This window comes from Euprymna scolopes, chromosome 1 (assembly GCF_053919585.1).
Source record: "Euprymna scolopes isolate OS-2025 chromosome 1, ASM5391958v1, whole genome shotgun sequence".
Taxonomy (NCBI): domain Eukaryota; kingdom Metazoa; phylum Mollusca; class Cephalopoda; order Sepiida; family Sepiolidae; genus Euprymna; species Euprymna scolopes.
In genome coordinates, this window is record NC_136482.1 from 9042877 (window position 1) to 9061517 (window position 18641).

Consider the following 18641-nt stretch of genomic DNA (forward strand, 5'->3'; position numbering starts at 1 on the left):
CATTTTAATTTAAAAACAACAGCTGTTTCTTTATAGCTACACAATCAGAGCATTGCTAATAACAAAGTCTGAATGTCATAGACAACTGAATTTTCAGATTTACAGATAAAGAAGCAACTTACTGTTGAACATTTTTTCAACACATCTATATATATATATATATATATATATATACGAGGGGTGTGCAATAAGTAATGCCTCTGACCCACTTCCCATAGCAGTAGAGCAACGAAACTTGGCACAGTTATTAGTCTTTCTCTACATAGGAACCACCCAGAGTTATGCATTTCTCCCATCGTTTGATGCAGCTCTGGACACCGTTTTTGTAGAACACCTCAGGTTGGTCCTCCAACCACGACGTGACTTCAGAAATCAAAGCTGCATCATCTGGGAAACGCTTTCCTTTCAAAAACAACTTCATGGTTGGAAAGAGGTGAAAGTCAGAGGGTGTAAGGTCAGGAGAGTAGGGAAGATGGGGGAGGATTTCATAACCACATGCTCGTGCTTCTGATCTGGCGACATGCGAGTTGTGGATCAGAGCGTTGTCCTGCAGGAGGAGGGTACCTTTGCTGATCTTGCCTCGCCTCTTGATTTTGATATCTTCCCTTAATTTCCTCAAAAGTGAAGCATAATAGGCTCCTATAATTGTGGTACCCTTTGCCAGGAAATCTGTCATCACTACTCCATCCTGGTCCCAGAAGACTGTGAGTATGACCTTACCAGTGGAAGGCTGCATCCTTGCCTTCTTTGGAGGTGGTGAGTCCAAGTGCTTTCACTGCATTGACTGGGCTTTGGTCTCTGGATCATAGTGATGGAACCAGGTTTCATCCTTTGTAATCAGTCTTTTGAAAAACTTTGATTCATCTTCTTGGCACATCTCCAAATTCATCCTCGAGCACTCAACGCGTCCTCGCTTCTGGAATGGTGTGAGCAACCTGGGAATCCATCTGGCAGACACCTTATGCAAATGGTCATGAATGATAGTTTCCACAGACCCTGTACTAATCTTGACATCTTGGGCTATTTGGCGAATAGTAATGTGCTGATCTTCCAAAATGACAGTCTCAACTTGACGGACAGATGCCTCATCAATGGCAGAAGAGGGGGTGGGGGCGACCAGGTCTGGGAGTTGTTTCCACAGACTTCCGGCCATGTTTGAATTCACAATGCCAGCATTTTACAAGGTCATATGATGGGGCATTATCACCATAAGTTTCTTTCATTTTATCAAAAATCTGATGTGGTGTGCGTCCTTTCAACTACAAAAACCGGATCACTGCTTGACATTCAACAGGCTCCATTTCACACCTAACTCAGTTCAAACACCTGTAAAACAGAAACCACAATTAGTTCAGAGCTGTAATTTGCCACATAACCCGTAGAGATATAAAACATTGCACATGCAAAATTTCAGCTAGATCAGACAATTGGAAGTGGGTCAGGGGCATTACTTATTGCACGCCCCTCGTATTGCATAATTTTCTTTATTTATAAAAACATCGACTACATATGTACATACATGTTTCAGCTATGATTTCTTTGGAAAATCAGCATCGTCAGGCTACTAGCCTCAACTGGTTTTAAAAATAAATGTAAAAGTTCTTTTTATTAATTTTTCTGTGTTTTGTTTTTTAGGAGGGAAAGTATGGGGAAAAGGTATTCATGGTATTTGTATAACTTTGTCTTATTAATTTTTATCATCTAACAAAATCATGTGTATCATAATTATAGGAAACTAAAACATGTGTATCATAATTATAGGAAACTCTTTATACAATTTTAATACCTAGTTATAAATTCTCTGTTGAAATCTAATACTTTAACAAACTATTTCAGAAATATCTTTTAATATTAGAAAAATTTGAAAAAAAGAACTTGCATATTCAAATTTGAACTCAGTTGAAATTAGTGGCCTGATGATGCTGGATTTCAAAAGAAGTCACAACTGAAACATTTCTGCATATATGTAACTAATCATGGTTTATAAATAAATAAAAAATTATATAATGCTACTGTGCATTATTTTATAAACATATATATATATATATATATATATATATATATATATATATATATATATATATATATATTAGTTACATAATCTTCCCTATCTGGTGGGTGCAAGCATATCAGTGTCAGTGGGTGACAATCATTTGGAAGGACTTGTGGTCAATCTTTGACAGTTGAACCACAATTGGTTAAGCATCTCATGTGCTTTTTTTCAGGATCTCCGCATATAGCTTGTCATGGTTTGAGATAAATGTATTAATGCTAAGTTGGAGATGAGAATAATTTTTGTTAAAAGCATTCCACACATTTTACTCAGTTTAGCAGATTGTTTCAAGGTGCTCTTAACGTCTGTATGTTCTGCTAAAGTTTTCTAAAACATTAGCTTAAAATCAAATGTGATAGGAGGAGATTGCTCTCTGCAGTATTCAAACAAAGGTGGATACACACCGCTAGCTTATGTGTATTTCAAAAAACTAAAAGTATGTGTTCCCTGCACCGGCATGGTTTGCACCAACCTTAAGCCTTATCAGACCCTTCCTCCTTTTTTGTTCCATTAGAAATCCTCCAAGATGCCCACTCCTCATGTTTATTTTAACCACAGCCTGGCTACTATCTTAGAAGACATCATCATTGCCCACAAATCCTGTCCAATCTCTTCCTTTGTACACCTTAATCTCCAACCTCATCAAGGAACTGATACGTTTCTTTTCGATGGTTGAAACAATTTGGAAAACAGTAAACAGCTCATTTCTATCCAGATTGAATTTGAGATAATCTTATTAACCATTTATTCTATTTTATTGTTTCTGTGAACATTGGGTAATTTTTGATAGAACCCTCCACTCTCTCAACTCATAAAATTGACATTATATATATATATATATATATATATATATATATATATGTATGTCAATTTTATATATATATATGTATGTATGTCAATTTTATATATATATATGTATGTATGTCAATTTTATATATATATATATATGTATGTCAATTTTATATATATATATATATGTCAATTTTATATATATATATATATGTCAATTATATATATATATATATATATGTCAATGTTATATATATATATGTCAATGTTATATATATATATGTCAATTTTATATATATATATATATATATGTCAATTTGATATATATATATATATATGTCAATTTTATATATATATATATATATATATATATATATATATATATATATATTCAGTGCCTACTGCGGTGGATTGGTCATGTCCTGAGAATATCTGATGACAGGATACAACAAATTCTAATGTACAGTCAGTTGGACGGAGGGAAAAGGGATGTCGGTGACTTTTGCTAACGAGCAATTTGTCTTTAATTGTTATCGCACACAGCAGTCATGAAAACTAAGGTCTTGGATCGCAAAGAGTTAAAATCTATTTGTTTTTAGGGTTTTCACTGTTTTCATTCTGACAGTTTGAATCATTTGTGTGAAAAAAGGGAAAGAGCTAAACGGTCAGCAGCCATACCATCGATCACATCACTGAATTCACACACTTGTACTTTGTGTGGACTCGTTTGTAAGTTTCTGCATGACTTAAATGTCATTTGAGGTTGAAGTATAAATAAAGTTAAACAATGAGTTGTTGGAACATCATAAGTCGAAATCAACAGGAGAGTCCAATACAATGTGTGTGTGTGTGTGTGTGTATGTGTATATATATATATATATATATATATATATATATATATATAAACAAACAAACAGGAATATGAATTTATATATATATATATATATATATATATATATATAAATTCATATTCCTGTTTGTTTGTTCACAATTTGATTAATATATAGAAAAGGTCCGCTACTTTACTCTTTCATTTATTTCTATATATAGTATGATTCTTGCAAAATATACAATTAAGAGGCCACCTCATTTGCATATTGCATTAAAGAAAATCGATTTTACTAAATAGCAATATGTTAGTCAATGTTTCTAGCAAGAGAATTGTTTTAAGTGTTCTATTTAAAATTGTTATTTAATAAACATTAAATAATATTTTAATTGATAATGCATTTAATTTATTTGGAATTATTTCTGACATCGACTTTTTTTAAAGACATAGTTATCTACCCCTACAAAATTCGAAACATAAGAATAAACTCTTGACCAAATAAAATAATTGGGTAATCGCAATAAGTTTCTAGCTTGAAAAAATAATTCTGTGTAGACAGAAAAATGTTTGTTCATTTTTTTTTTTTAAATATTAAAAAAAAAAAACACTAACAAATAAATTGAAAAAAATTCATTTGTTTGTTTTTAATATTCATGAAACGGCTATACAGAAACTTTGACCGCTTCGAATTCAAACTTCAGCCACACTTTTAGAAAACCCTCTCCCTAAAAAAAAAGCAAATTGATCCCCCCCCCGTCCCTCCTAAAAAACCGTAAATCGGAAATTTCCTTTATTTACAAAAAAAAAAAGCAAGTGAAAAAAGTCACTTTACAAAAAATAAAATAAACACATATTACGCATGCGTTTGGCTATTTTTTTTCCGGTCGTTCGGGCATTTGCTGTTATATTTATTGAAACAAAAGTTGTTTTTATTTATTTTTATTTACTTTTTTGGGGGGGAGGGTCTTTTTAATGCATGGACAACAAAAAGTGCTCAATATCTGGAGAATAGTTTCTTCTCTTTGTATCCCTTCTGCCGAAATAGGGTATCACATACATTTACAAGTTTTATCTGTTCTTTTATTTTTGAAATTGTTGCCCATGATTAAAATGATTAATATCCTAAGGTGTGGTCAAACGGAACTTCATGTCAACCCAGACAATGCCAGGTACCCAAGCTAGTATATATATATATATATATATATATATTTTTTTAATATCACTACACAATCATGACAATGTTTGACTCAATTAATTAACTAAAGAGCTCATCCTGTGTAGGCCAATATGTTCATAGCATGGATATACATATATAAACAATACATGTATACGAGTATTTTGCAGCATGGCATTGTGTATGTATGTATGTATGTATGTATGTATGTGTTGGCTTATTAATGCATATATAGCTGTAAGTAGCAGTTCGTTTCTTCGCCAGACTGTTATTAGTGTGTAGGAATGTGTTCACAAGATGAAGAAAACATTAAATCTTTTCTACCTCCTCCAGCCAAGTTCGCACTGATTTATTACTTTCACATAGATGTGTTACTTTATGAGCTTTTCGTTATTTTTTATTAGTTGAAAATACTTTGAGTTAACATCTCCCTTTGAAAGCTTCTTTTGCTTCTAATGAAGCAGAGAAAGAGTGTAGCAATTAGAGTCATTTACTTTTTTAGTTGCAATTATTTCGCAATTCTGTCTCCACCAACTTTACCCTAAGAGGGGTAAACTTTTTATGTCCAAATAATGTGCAACCCTTAGATACATTAGTTCAAGAGGCAGACACCTTTTCTGTGCAACGGCGAGATTCTCTGGCAGTCATTAACAAATTGATGTTTCAACAAAAGTTAGCGTCATAGCTAAATAAATTGTTCTCCTTTGAAAGGACGATAACAAGCGCATAGCCTGTAAATAAAATCATGCTAGTTCTCAGCTGTTCAAAGTTCTGAATTGGGGGATGATCAGCGATGATGTGGTGTTTTATATCTGACTAGCAGGGCTACCCGGCGTTGCTCGGGACCGTATAAACAATGAAAAAACAAAAGCAGATATTGAACATATGTTTTATTCTTAGGGGAGAGGAATCTTTCATCTCAAGTTTTAGCGTTACAAACAAACATCTGTCTTTTATATATAGAGAGATAATGACAGGTTTTTTGGGGGCCCCCCTCGAAGATAACTGATCAGTTGACCAACTTCTAGTGGTCCGTTTGACGTGAAATTTCGATATTTGTCATCCGGGTGATAGGGCTTCGATATGATACCAAATTTGTCAAGTTTGGTTCCGTCTTTCAAAAGTTTTAGCGTTACAAACAAACATACATACACACAGACGTTTGGCTTTTATATATATAGAAGAAGAAGATTTAATCAAAACAAATCCTTATCCAGGTTCTATTGTTGTCATTATTTTCCTGAATTCTTTCTAAAAATCAGTATTTTGAGTTGGAAGTCATGTTTAGTCTAGAAGAGTTTCCAATGGTTAGTTGTTTTATATAAGTCCTGGAGATGACGAGTTCACAGTAAACAGCTGTTCTGTACAGATTCCGGGCTTTATAATTTTGTAGCGAAAGAACAGAAGATCCTTCCCGTGTTGACACAAAGAAAACATATGCAAGATTGTTTTGACACCACAACTAACCGTCGGAAACTCTTCTGAAACTAAACATGGCTTCCAACTCAAGACAGTACTTACAGAAGAGATCACATAAAGGTTACCAACATCTGCCAATTTTATATAAAAATGCTGTTATGGAACCAACTAGATTTAAACTTGGTACATTCAGGTCAGGTAAATATCGATTATGCGAACAGTCTCTATTAAAATTAGAATAAAATTATAAGCGAGAATATATTTGTAAAGATGACGACACTATAAATGCTTTTGCGATTAAATGATTTTATTATTACAGAGTAATAGGGAAAATAAAAGATGTTTTATGCTTTTTTTTTGTCTTTAGTGATACAAAAATATAACATGTCTGCATCCCGTCATACTCCATTTTGTGAAAATCACACTTGTAGCATATTATATATTTCAAACAGTTTTTTCTTTCCAAACCTGAAACGATTTGTCATTTATATAAAAAAATACATGAAATCATTTTTATTTGTTATACACATTTTTTTTATCATGTTATGTTTACACAATCCATCTTTACGATTACCCCAAGTCGTCTGTTGATGTCAGTATCCACTTCACCCTGCCAACACTTCTCCTCCTCGGTATAAATCAGTATGGTATGTTTCTTTTGATTGGTTCGCATCTGATACCATTTGCATTATTCGGACTACTGTTTACCATCTTGAATGTTATTCTCACACCGCTTCAGGTGTATCTCGTCGAACTCAGGAATCTGCACAGAATTTCAAATTAAAGCCTTTATTTAAAATTTACTTTTATTTAATCAGCAGATGTAGCATGCTCTTGTTTCATCAACCACGGCTGGTTAGAAGTCCTAAGTAATTTTCAATTGCATGTTAAGTGTCACCTGCACCGAGGATTGGATCTTCAGTCTCCAGAAGAGTTTAACTTATAATTGAATTTTACTTAATAATTTTATCCACTATGCCAAAAGGTTTTGCAGATACATTGAAAGAGGTTCGGAGGATTGAAACGTTATGAAAATAACACTCAAGATGAGAACAGTAGTCCAAAGAATTCAAATAATGCGAATCATCAATCTTCATCTGAAAAATTCCGAAATATTGTATTTGATTGTTGCCATCGGTTTCCTCAATCCTTTTAAAAATCACAAATAATAAACGAAAGTGATTTGAACTCATCTGCATTAGTATCCATTTTATGACTGACCGAGCTACTAACAAACAGCTTGGTCTCTCTTTAATTTGAACGGACATAATTTCACATTTATTTGATATTAATTCAAGCATCAAATTCTTGTTACGCATATACAAAAGGAATATGAAAAGGAAAAAAAAGGTCTTATTGAAACTAATATCTTTAATGTTCATATAGATATTAAAAAAAAATTCTATTTGTTTCAGCATATACAGATTTGTGAAGCATAAGACAGATCGCATTTATCAAAGTCAAATTCTTATTTTGTGCTGATTCAACAGAAATAAATAGTGTGTGACAACAATATCCGTTTCATCTTAGTTAAAGCATAGTGTTATTTCGTGTATTGCTACCTGAAGAAGAAATGTATATATACCGCGGCGCCAAAAAGAAAATCCGCACTTGTAATTTTTTTTCAAAAACCGCAAATTTAAGCTAAATTGAATGTAATTTATGCCTCATTTGATTCGTCTTTTATTCCTCTATAATTTTACCTGTTCATATAATTTTACCTGTTCATATAATTTTACCTGTTCATATAATTTTACTTGTTCATATAATTTTGTCTGTTCATATTTGACTTTTAATTGAAGTTCCTTTTATATAATAGAAATATTTCACAAGTTAGAATAATACTATTGAATTCACTATCATTTGATTTATAAATATCTGAAGCTTTACCTATAATTTCTAGCAATAATAAGTGCTGTATATTGTATCAGATATGTATTTAAACATCTTGAACACTTGATTTGTTTGCAAACAAAAAGAGAATCTCTTAGGGCTTAATCTAGTTTCTATTTAATAATTAATTCATCCCCCCTCGTTTTATTTTTATACATATATTCCCCCCTACTTTTTCATCTCCGATTCATTGTTCCCCCTTTTCTTTTTAAAACGTAATTAAGCTCGATTTTAGCTCTGTTGAGCGAGCTTCGAAACCGGTCAGCTGACACATTCATTTTTATTTTTAATTTCATAATCTTAAATAAATAATGTTTTCGAACAAGTTTAAATTTAGTCTTTACATAGCCATAATATATATATATATATATATATATATATATATATATATATATATTTAAATAAGAGGGTAGTCACCAACAATGTGTATTTTTTAACATTATTTTATTATTCCGTGTCTTGGTTTTTCATTGAGAATTATGTTTAGATCATTGTAATAATGTTTTTAAATCATTGAAATCGTTTTTGCGTTTCAGACCTTCTGTGAAGCGTCCTAGTCAGAAATTATTTTCAAATGTGTTGGAGGTGTAAAAATAGCATTTTCGTAGTTCATTTGAAGTGTTTCCAAGAGGTGGAAACGTGTAAGTGTCTACTATTCGTAGGAATGTTCAATTTTTATTACTCTTTTATTGGGTTGTGGCGAGGCTACCGACCTCAGCTGTGGTCACTCCTGTGTTGTGTTTCTCTCTCTCACTCTCTCTTTCTACTTGTGTTTTTTCTTTTTTTTTCCTTTTCCTTTAGGGTAGGGTGTGTGTGTTTTTTTATTGGTTTGAGAATGTGTGTACTGTTTTATAGTATTATGAGGTTATTTGCTTCCCTAGGAAGGTAACTGTGATCCAAGGTCGTTACTAATGTGTATGTGTGAGGAGGGGGGGGGAGAGCCGGCTCTTCTGAAATAAGGGTAGGGGTGCTTTCATTCTATTTTGATATTTATTTTTTGGATTCTTGGATTTTAGTATTGTGATTTTTCGTTTCAGTCTTTTCGGGTATTCTTTATATTATGTTTATTTAGATAGAGGTGTGTATTTAAAAATATGTATAGGGGATTTTTTAATGTTTCTATTTATTTGTCTCCCCATGTGGGTATGGCCAGACCCAGGATCGGTTCCTAGTGTGGGAAAGATCTTTTTCCCCAGAGGGGAGGGGCCAATTGGAGGGGTATAGGTATGGGAGGGGGATGATAACAGCGATTTCTCCTCCACTGACTGAGGGGGGAGCGAGGTGTTAGAAAAGATATTATACTATGGTTTTAGGTGTTTCCTAGTGTTGTAGGTTTCGAGGTTAAGTAGGGTTGGTATTGTTCAGTGTGTAGTATTAGAGATAGGGGTGTTGCGTGTGTGTGTGTTTTAATGTGTCGGTTCTGATTTATGTGTGGGTGTGTGTATGTATATGGATGTGCATGCGAGTGTGCCTTGCATTTCATATTTTTGTGTGTTGATATTAGGCTCTGTTCAGTTCAGGAGTGAATCTTGTGATGAAGCTTTTTTCCTGTGTAAGTAAATAAAAATAATTGTCTGTTTGGAAGATTGGCATTATTTTGAAGCTGTTTCCACTGCATGTGTGTACGTGTTTTGAAACATAGAGGTGTCTGTTATCTGCAATTTTGATGTTGCTCTTATGTAAGGCCACTCTATTGCTGAAATTTTTGGTGGCGCCTATGTAGGATTTGTTGCATGCTGTGCATCTTAGTGCATATACTACATTTCTGGAGGTGCAATTTAGATCCTTTTTTATTTTGAATGTTTGTGCTGGGTTTTTGAATGTGTATGTTTTTCCTTCTATTATTATGTCACATCGCGGTTTGTTGCATTTTGTAACCCCTTTTGTAGTGTGTGGAACGAGTTTTGAGGAAGTTAGGATGTGTTTTAAGTTTTTGGGTTGGCGTTTGCTTTTTATTATTTTTGTTGTTTTAAGTATGTTGTTTAGTTTGTCGTTCTGATTGAGGAGGATAAGGTTTTTTGTTATCTGTGTGAATAGTTCTGGGTTGTTTGTGTTGTGTGTAGAGACGTATGCTAAAATTTGTTTTTTGTTGTGTTCTTTTGGGATTCTTAGTTGATCTATTGGAATTTTTTCAGCCAGTTCAATACCTTTCTGTATTAGTGGTAGTGAATATCCTCTTTTCCACAGTCTTATTTGTAGCTGTCAGCCCAATAAAAGAGTAATAAAAATTGAACATTTCTATGAATAGTAGACACTTACACATTACCTTGGAAACACTTCAAATGAACTACGAAAATGCTATTTTTACACCTCCAACACATTTGAAAATAATTTCTGACGAGGATGCTTCACAGAACGTCTGAAACGCTTAAAAACGATTTCAATGATTTAAAAACATTATTACAATGATCTAAACATAATTCTCAATGAAAAACCAAGACACGGAATAATAAAATAATGTTAAAAAATACACATTGTTGGTGACTACCCCCTTATTTAAATATACATCTTTCTTTCGTTGGAATTTCTTAACCCATTTTATATAAATCAATATATATATATATATATATATATATATATATATATATATATATATATCCTTTTCACCAACTCGATTCTTTCACCAAAACCTTCTCTCTATCAACAGAAAGAATTTATTAATTTGTTAGACTTATTCTGAGATACATTTCAACTCTTCTCTTTAGCCTCTCATCTTATTTGTACATATATTTTATTCAATCGTGATGAGTTTGTTAGTGAAAAGGATGCCTCGGAGTTTTCTGTTTATCAGTTTTAAAACATTTTTTAATTTTCTTACCACATATGTAAAGAAAGCTTACAAAGAATTTATCTTTAACAAAGCAAACCCATCAAAATAGAAAAGGAGCAGGCCACCCAGCATGGTCTGATTGTAAAATATGCTTAAATATATTTTAATTTATGCAGATTTCATATTTATTATTATAGAGCCAATTTTCTATTGATTATTAAATTGTGCTCTATTGAGTAGTCATGTCAAAAGTTAAAATAATATTATGACTTGGGTGCTTTCAGCTAGAATTGAAATCTAAACATTTAGACTTTTAGAGCTAACAACGCGTTCATATTAAAACTTAACAAATTAAAGTAGTTAAAGGTATGTGTTTGTATCATGTCAAACTATGCCTGCCAAGTGCCAGTGTTTTCAATTTTTACCTATTAGCTGCTATTTTTCCAGCTAAAATCGATTTTGTTCCACAGGTCCAAAATATCTGATATATCAAGCTTCAAGTCAGTAGACCAAAGATTGACAGAGTAGTTTGATAGAGATGGAGAAATGCTCCAAATGCTATGCAATTATGAAGAATGTAGAAAATATGCACAAATAGAACTGTGCATAATAGTTAAATGGAATTAAGCCTCCAATAACAAAACAGAAATAAAAACGAACATTGAATTAATAAAAGTTCGTTTTTAAAGGAATATGCAAATTAGTTATCATTTATTAAGTCATTGGTATATTCACGACTAAGTATATAAGGCAGTTGTATTTGCTTTTAAAATAGAAAAGTAGGCTTCGGGATCTGGACGTGCTCATCATATGTCTGAAGCGTATAGTTTTAATAGGGGATTTGGACCCCATTCTTGACCCCAAGGATAAGCAATGTATGAGGAAACACTAGAAGGATGGAGAGGTACGAGACCAGCCTGGATAACCTGATGCTTAGGTGCGATCTCGTCGGCAGGTTTCATGTTGAGCACCTGGGGCGGCAGATGTGAACATCAACAATAGCATTCCTTCCTACCTGAATATTTGGATAGAACGTTAGAAGACTTTTATCATGTCCCATGTTCACTAGGTTAAGCGGATCATAAACTAGTTATGGCCAGTTTGAAATTAGGGAATAGGCCTAAACTAGCAAGGTACTGGGAGTTGAATACCTCCTTGCTCGAGATGAAAAAAAAACTTCCGGGCAGGCTAGAGCTATTCATCCAAGAAAGTTTAGTGGAGGTGGTTACTGGGAGCAAGTGGTAGGTTAGTCTGAAAACTAAGATAAAATGGTGGGGAAGAACTAGATAACTCTGCTAAACACAGAAAAAGATTTTGGCAAAGATCCTATCAAATCGATTGCAGGTTGTTATTGAAGAGTTGATCAAACCTAAGCAGAACTACTCTGTGAAGGGGAAGATCGATTCAGAACTACTTTAACCTGATCCGTATGATCCTAGTAGGAAGGATAGAAGATGATGTGGATCAACCTGGATCAGTCCAAAGCTTTTAACAGGATTGACCATCACTTCCTAGCACCTGTTTTAGAGACTGCCTGTTTTAAACCAAACTTCCGCAAATGGATCTGCATACTGTATCGTGTGCTGTCGGCAGTGGTACAAGTCAATAGAAAGTGCTTGAAGTCTATTGCTACCTCCTGGTCGGTGCATCAAGGCTATCTGCTGTCGTCCCTGCTTTATATCCTTGCATTGGAGCCGCTACTTTGCAAGCTAAGGTGTAGGGAGGCAAATTTGGTTCTTCGTTGAATCGTGTTGCTCAGTGGAATGCCAGCCAGTCTCTACATTCGCCGATGACATCACCGCCTTTGTGTCATGTTTTTGAGACATGTGGAGACGAGAGCGCTCAAGAATTACAAAATGATCACGGGAAATCAAAATCAACTGCAGCAAGTTAATCAGTCTGTAGTTGAGTACTTAGAATGGGGTTGGAGTTTTCAGTTTGGCATGTTGTTCAGACCGAGCCTCCAGTTTGAAAAGAATTGGTCAGAGGTACAGTTAAAGGTCAACATGTTGGTCAACTCTTGGCTTTGGAGGAAACTTTCCTTAAAGGGTAATACAAAGGTATGCGCCACTTATGTCTTTTCTCTCATCCTATACCAACTGGCTGTACTTCCTCTATCTGCAAAATATCCAAAGGTCCTCCTGCGCTTCCTGTTTTATATTTTGAAACTGAAAGAGACATTGGTTCGCAGACAGTTCTGTGTTCAACATCTGTGTGGGGCTTGAGAATGCCTGACTTGACATATCGTTGAGACGCTGAGAGACTAACTTTCCTGAGTTGAACATTGATGAAGGAATCTGTGTAGAATCCTGTGGTCAATAGTACCTTTCCCAACTGGATAATCGAGAATGAGGTCGAGGGTGATCATTTCGCACTTTGTCTAACCCAAATTGCAATACGCAGTTCTTCAGAGTGCCAAGCTAGTTTCAAGAAGCTTCCAAGGTCCAGCAATCTTTCTCTGACTTCTAGGAAGGACCTCTTTAGGAGGTTAGTGAGGGGGTTGCTGACAACCGGCTTGTCAAGTGGTTGTCAGGGGAGGAGATTCACCCCCAGTTGAGCACCAGATTAATCATCTCAACAACTCTTTTCCTTGACCTGGCAATTGGCCCAGAATGCGTTAATTACTCCTCAATGTCATACAACACAATTCTGGATTAGTGGAGTAACCCAGGTCTCCCAGTTGAAGGATTCCAGCAGAAAAAACGCCAGCACATGCCTACTTTGAATGCAGCAAACTCCACTGATAATGGTTATGCTAATGAGGTGATGGTTCATATCGATCCTGAGCATCCTCGCTTTCTGGACGTATCCTATGTGATCCATGTTAGGTCGTTGAGGGATAAGAAGAGACGGATTGTGTTTCTAGTGATCCTGAATGGTGGTGTGGGCGTTACGTTGAACACTTTCTTCAGTTTTTATTAATTACCATTTCTACTATATATATATATATATATATATATATATATATATATATATATGTATGAAGGAAATATAAGTGAATAAAGAATATTTCCACAGAAATACATATGTATAGGTATATATATTAATTCATGATGATGCTGGCTGGCAGTTGTGAAGCAACCATATCCAATTGCACACTAGGTTGGTCTACAGCTTCTTTGATGACTAATTAAGCCTATCTTTGAGTGGCATAGGCAACCGCATCTGTCACAGTTTAAGGTAGACTCATTTGGCTTTATTTCTTTGTTGGTGTCTGAACTCTTGGTTGTTTCTAAACTCTCTTTCCCCATGCTCCAGTTTGGGCATGATAGTGGAGTGCCATAGATCACCGTCTTGAGCAAGTTCTTCCCAATATATATATATATATATATATATATATATATATATATATATATATATATAAAAAGTGTAGTCATCAACAATTGTGGGTTTTTCAGCCTTTTATCATATTTTTATTTTAAAATAAAAATATGATAAAAGGCTGAAAAACCCACAATTGTTGATGGCTACACTTTTTTAAATATATATATATATATATATATATATATATATATATATTATTTTAAAATAAAAATATGATAAAAGGCTGAAAAACCCACAATTGTTGATGGCTACACTTTTTTAAATATATATATATATATATATATATATATATATATATATATATATATATATATATATATATTAAAATAAAAATATGATAAAAGGCTGAAAAACCCACAATTGTTGATGGCTACACTCTTTTAAATATACATTTTTTTCTCTCGTTGGAACTACACAGCCATCACTTTAAATATATATATATGCAGCAAGGGATCGCAGAGAATGGAGGAAGATGTGTTTTCTAGAGATCAGAGAATTTGAACATAACCGCCTTTGTCATAGGGACGCCCTTCGTGCAAATATGAAGGCAAAACATCAGAAATCCACCAAAAGATGAATATGTATCACCATCTGCAGAAGAGTGTGCCAGACGTCTACAGGATTGCAATTATTATTATTATTGTTCATCGTCTTCAATGAGAGAATCCACCATATATATATATATATATATATATATATATATATATATATATATTTGTGATCTTGGCCGTAAATCTATAGTCAAATATGTTGAAGAGGAAAATCATAAATTAGTTAAATTTTATTCTGAAATGCGTTTACATATTGATAAACATTGTTAAGGGTTGATTTTTTGAGTATGCTTACAAAATATTGTCATAAATTTTAGAGTCTAGTGAATTACAATATGGAGTTTTACAATACTTTATAAATAATTTATAAATTTTATGCAATCTCGAGATATCACAATTGAGTTCTGTAATTGAAACTTTTCTTATATATATATTAATAGAATTTTTTCCAGACAAGGCATAACTTCATAGTAAAAAAAACAAACCGACAATAAATAATAGATTCCGTCTCAGAAAGCAACAACTCTTCCTCCTTTTCAGAAACTGAAATGTGAAGACTGAAAGACAAAATAAAGGAAGCAAAAATTACAAGGCTTTCAAAAGTAAACTAAAGGTCCTCTTTTTACTCTCCATTTATGTTCATCCGTTGTCAGAATTACATGAACCATCTGATCAGCCTGAAGGAATAGTGACTGACACGTGCTTAATTGTGAAGCAAGGGTTGCACAATCACTAACTAATTTTCTCATGAGTCGGCGCTGCTTGCAGTGGCAAAAAGAAGTCCAGGATGACAGGAAACAATATTGAGATAAACAGAGAGCACATACAGCACTTAGTATTTCTAAATAGTTACCCATTTTAGTACTGACCAGGCCCAGTGATGCTTAACTTTAGTGATCTAATGGGAACTGGTGTGGCAACATAATCATGCCATATATATATATATATATATATATATATATATAATTTTATTCCATTATCACTCCAAACAAGGCAAAGTGCCACTTTGATGTAGGGCATTACAATCGGAGCCATAAGTTGTAGGGATACTATGTAGGGAGTTGAGCAGTAAGATGTCTGTTCACATTATACTTGAACTTATGCATGTCAGTACAGTTGGGAAATCAGGAACCCAAAAGGGAATTCCAAAGTCTAGCAGTTCTGTGGAAGAAACTATCAAAGTAGAAGGCTTCTTACATCTAGGGATCTCTACTGTGTAGGGGTGGGATTTTTCTGCTTGTCGGGTTTGTTAGGGGAATTTATGTTGAGGGGGTAAAAGGGCTTGTAGTTCGTCAGAGCATTCACCGTTAAAGTACTTGTAGAACAGGCAGAGGGATACAACATTTCGTCGATGGGACAGAGGCTGAGGCTTAGATGATAGTTCAGGACCTATCAGGTAGGCGATTTTCTTTTGAACTCTGTCCAGGAGTGAGAGACTAGTAGCAGATGCCCCAGTCCAAATGTGACAGCAGTATTCCATACATAGGCGAATGGTGGCCTTGTAGAGGTACACGATACTTTTAGGCTTAAGTAATTTTCTAGCATGGTAGATAGAGCCCATCTTCTTCGCAGCGGCCCTGGCAATGCTCTTGATGTATCTGTTCCAACTCATGTTCCGTGTGAACGTTAAGCCGAGGAGTTTGAAAGAAGTACTTTAAGATAATGTATCTTTAGTCATAGTTATTGATGGTTGAGAAGGTATTTTTGTGATTATTGAAGGAAACAAGCTTAGTCTTGGCAGCATTAAATGTAATCCTTCATCTTTGTCCCCATTCCATTACAGATTGGAGGTCATCCTGTAGTGTTTCTGCCATTTCCTTTGATATGTGTTCATTTGTTTTCCTCTCATGTCTGTGTCATCAGCAAATATGCCCATCTCAGAGACAATTTTATCAGGGAGGTCATTTATGAATATTAAGAATAATAAAGGTCCAAGGATAGACCTATGAGATACACTCCCATTTATATCATATTGTTGAGATGTACAATCGTCGAGGACAACCTGGATTCTTCTCTTACTTAAAAAGAATTTAACTATAAATATATAAATATTCATCCAGTGATACCGTATGATCTGATTTTTCTGAGAAGACCATCATGCCAAACCCTGTCAAAAGCCTTAGATATATCTAGAGCTACCGCTCTACTCTCTCCTGCTTTGGTATATACATTCAGAGATTATAGTTAGGATATCTGCTGTAGAATGGGCTTGCCTAAATCTATATTGATTGTCGGTCAGTAGTTTAGCAGCTGTAAGGTGATGGACTAGAGCTTGATTAATTATGAACTCAAATACTTTGGTGAAAAGTTGGAGGAGGTTAATGGGGCGATAATTTACTGGGTCAGTTCTTTTGCCAGAATTCTTGAAAACAGGTACCACAGAAGCAGTTTTCCAGCAGTCAGGGAAGCAAGATTTAAGGCAGAGCATTTTTTTTTTTTTTAATAGCACAGCCGGGATGAGATCGGTTTCACATGCTTTTGAGGTGTCTAGGTTTTCTATGATATCATTATATATATATATATATATATATATAATATTGAAAAATGCTAACTTTTTTGTATTCACATTTCATGCTAATAATCTGTTTGCTAGAGTGTCGATCAGCTGTTACTTGTCTTGTGGCCAAAAGAATTGTTATTCGTTAGAAAGTTGAATGCAATATTCACTTCTGTTGTTTCAAGTCAACATCTTTGGATATTTCCTTTGTGCTGGTGCTTTTTAGTCCAACGCTATCTATAGACAATCTCTGTTTATACAAGAACTGAACATTTGTTTCAGGCCTTGTACATCAAAAGAAAATAGTTCCTTTCAATTTTTATTTCATTTTTTTTTTTTTGCTTTTTTTTTTTAAGTTAAAATTTATAGCATGGTGAAGAGTAAGATGTTGGATGATGATGATGATGATCTACTATGCAGACCTAGTTTGTATTATTTGGATTCATCGGACTATTCTTATCTTTAGTGTTTCAGTCGTTAAGAGTAAAATAGCTGCAGCTAAGAGAAGGCATACCAAAGTGACCAGGAAATATATCAAATTGCAAAAAATAGGATCTTGTGATTTGTGTAAAATTTATTATCATGTGATGAATACTGGACAATCAACAATTCCCTCACTATCTAACAACCAACAACCATGAGGTCGCTTGCATATCAACTGAGAAAGCTGACTTGCTTGCCCAGCAGTTCCTCTCAAACTCCACTTTAGACCTCTCGAACCACTCTCTCCCAAATTTCCCTTTCCAGACAGAAGTCACACTCATAGTTCTGAAAATCATGCATTCTCATGTCTGTGATGTCATAAAAAATCTAAACACTGCCTATGGGCCTGATTCCATCCTTGCCATACTAATTAAGGAATGCTCAACTGAGCTATCTCCTTTTCTCTCCAAACTTATTAACAAACTCTTGCTTTTCTGGCCTAGCTGACTCTTGTTTCCTTGGTAGCTAGAAAATTGCCTCTATTGTACCAGTATTCCAGAATTCTATTCAATTATCGCCCCCATCAGTCTCCTACCTGTCTTTAAAATCTTTTTGGTACTCCTGCACTTATTGATCCGTGCTGAAATAATAACGTTATTTAAAAAGCCATTCTTAACATGGGGAGGGGAGGGTGTTTTGTACCTATTCTGTACTTTAACTTTACAATTGAATAAAAAAACATATCATAAAACTTTAATTAAACTTGGAAATACGATTTAAAAAATAGCGCGGATCAGTTAGTGCATTAGCACCATCTTTTTTAATGAAGCAAGCACCAGTCTACCGTCTCATAAAAACTAAGTTTCTTTCTGACCCACAATATAGATTTAGGCAAGCCCATTTACTGCACATATTTTAG

At 34.2% G+C, this 18641-nt stretch overlaps 1 protein-coding gene across 4 annotated transcripts in view; it reads left to right on the forward strand.

Annotated features, from left to right (window-relative positions):
- The window catches only part of LOC145277731 (protein kinase C delta type-like), a 433752-nt gene that overhangs the window by 292282 nt on the left and 122829 nt on the right, over positions 1-18641 (forward strand). The gene's annotated exons all lie outside the window — the stretch shown is intronic.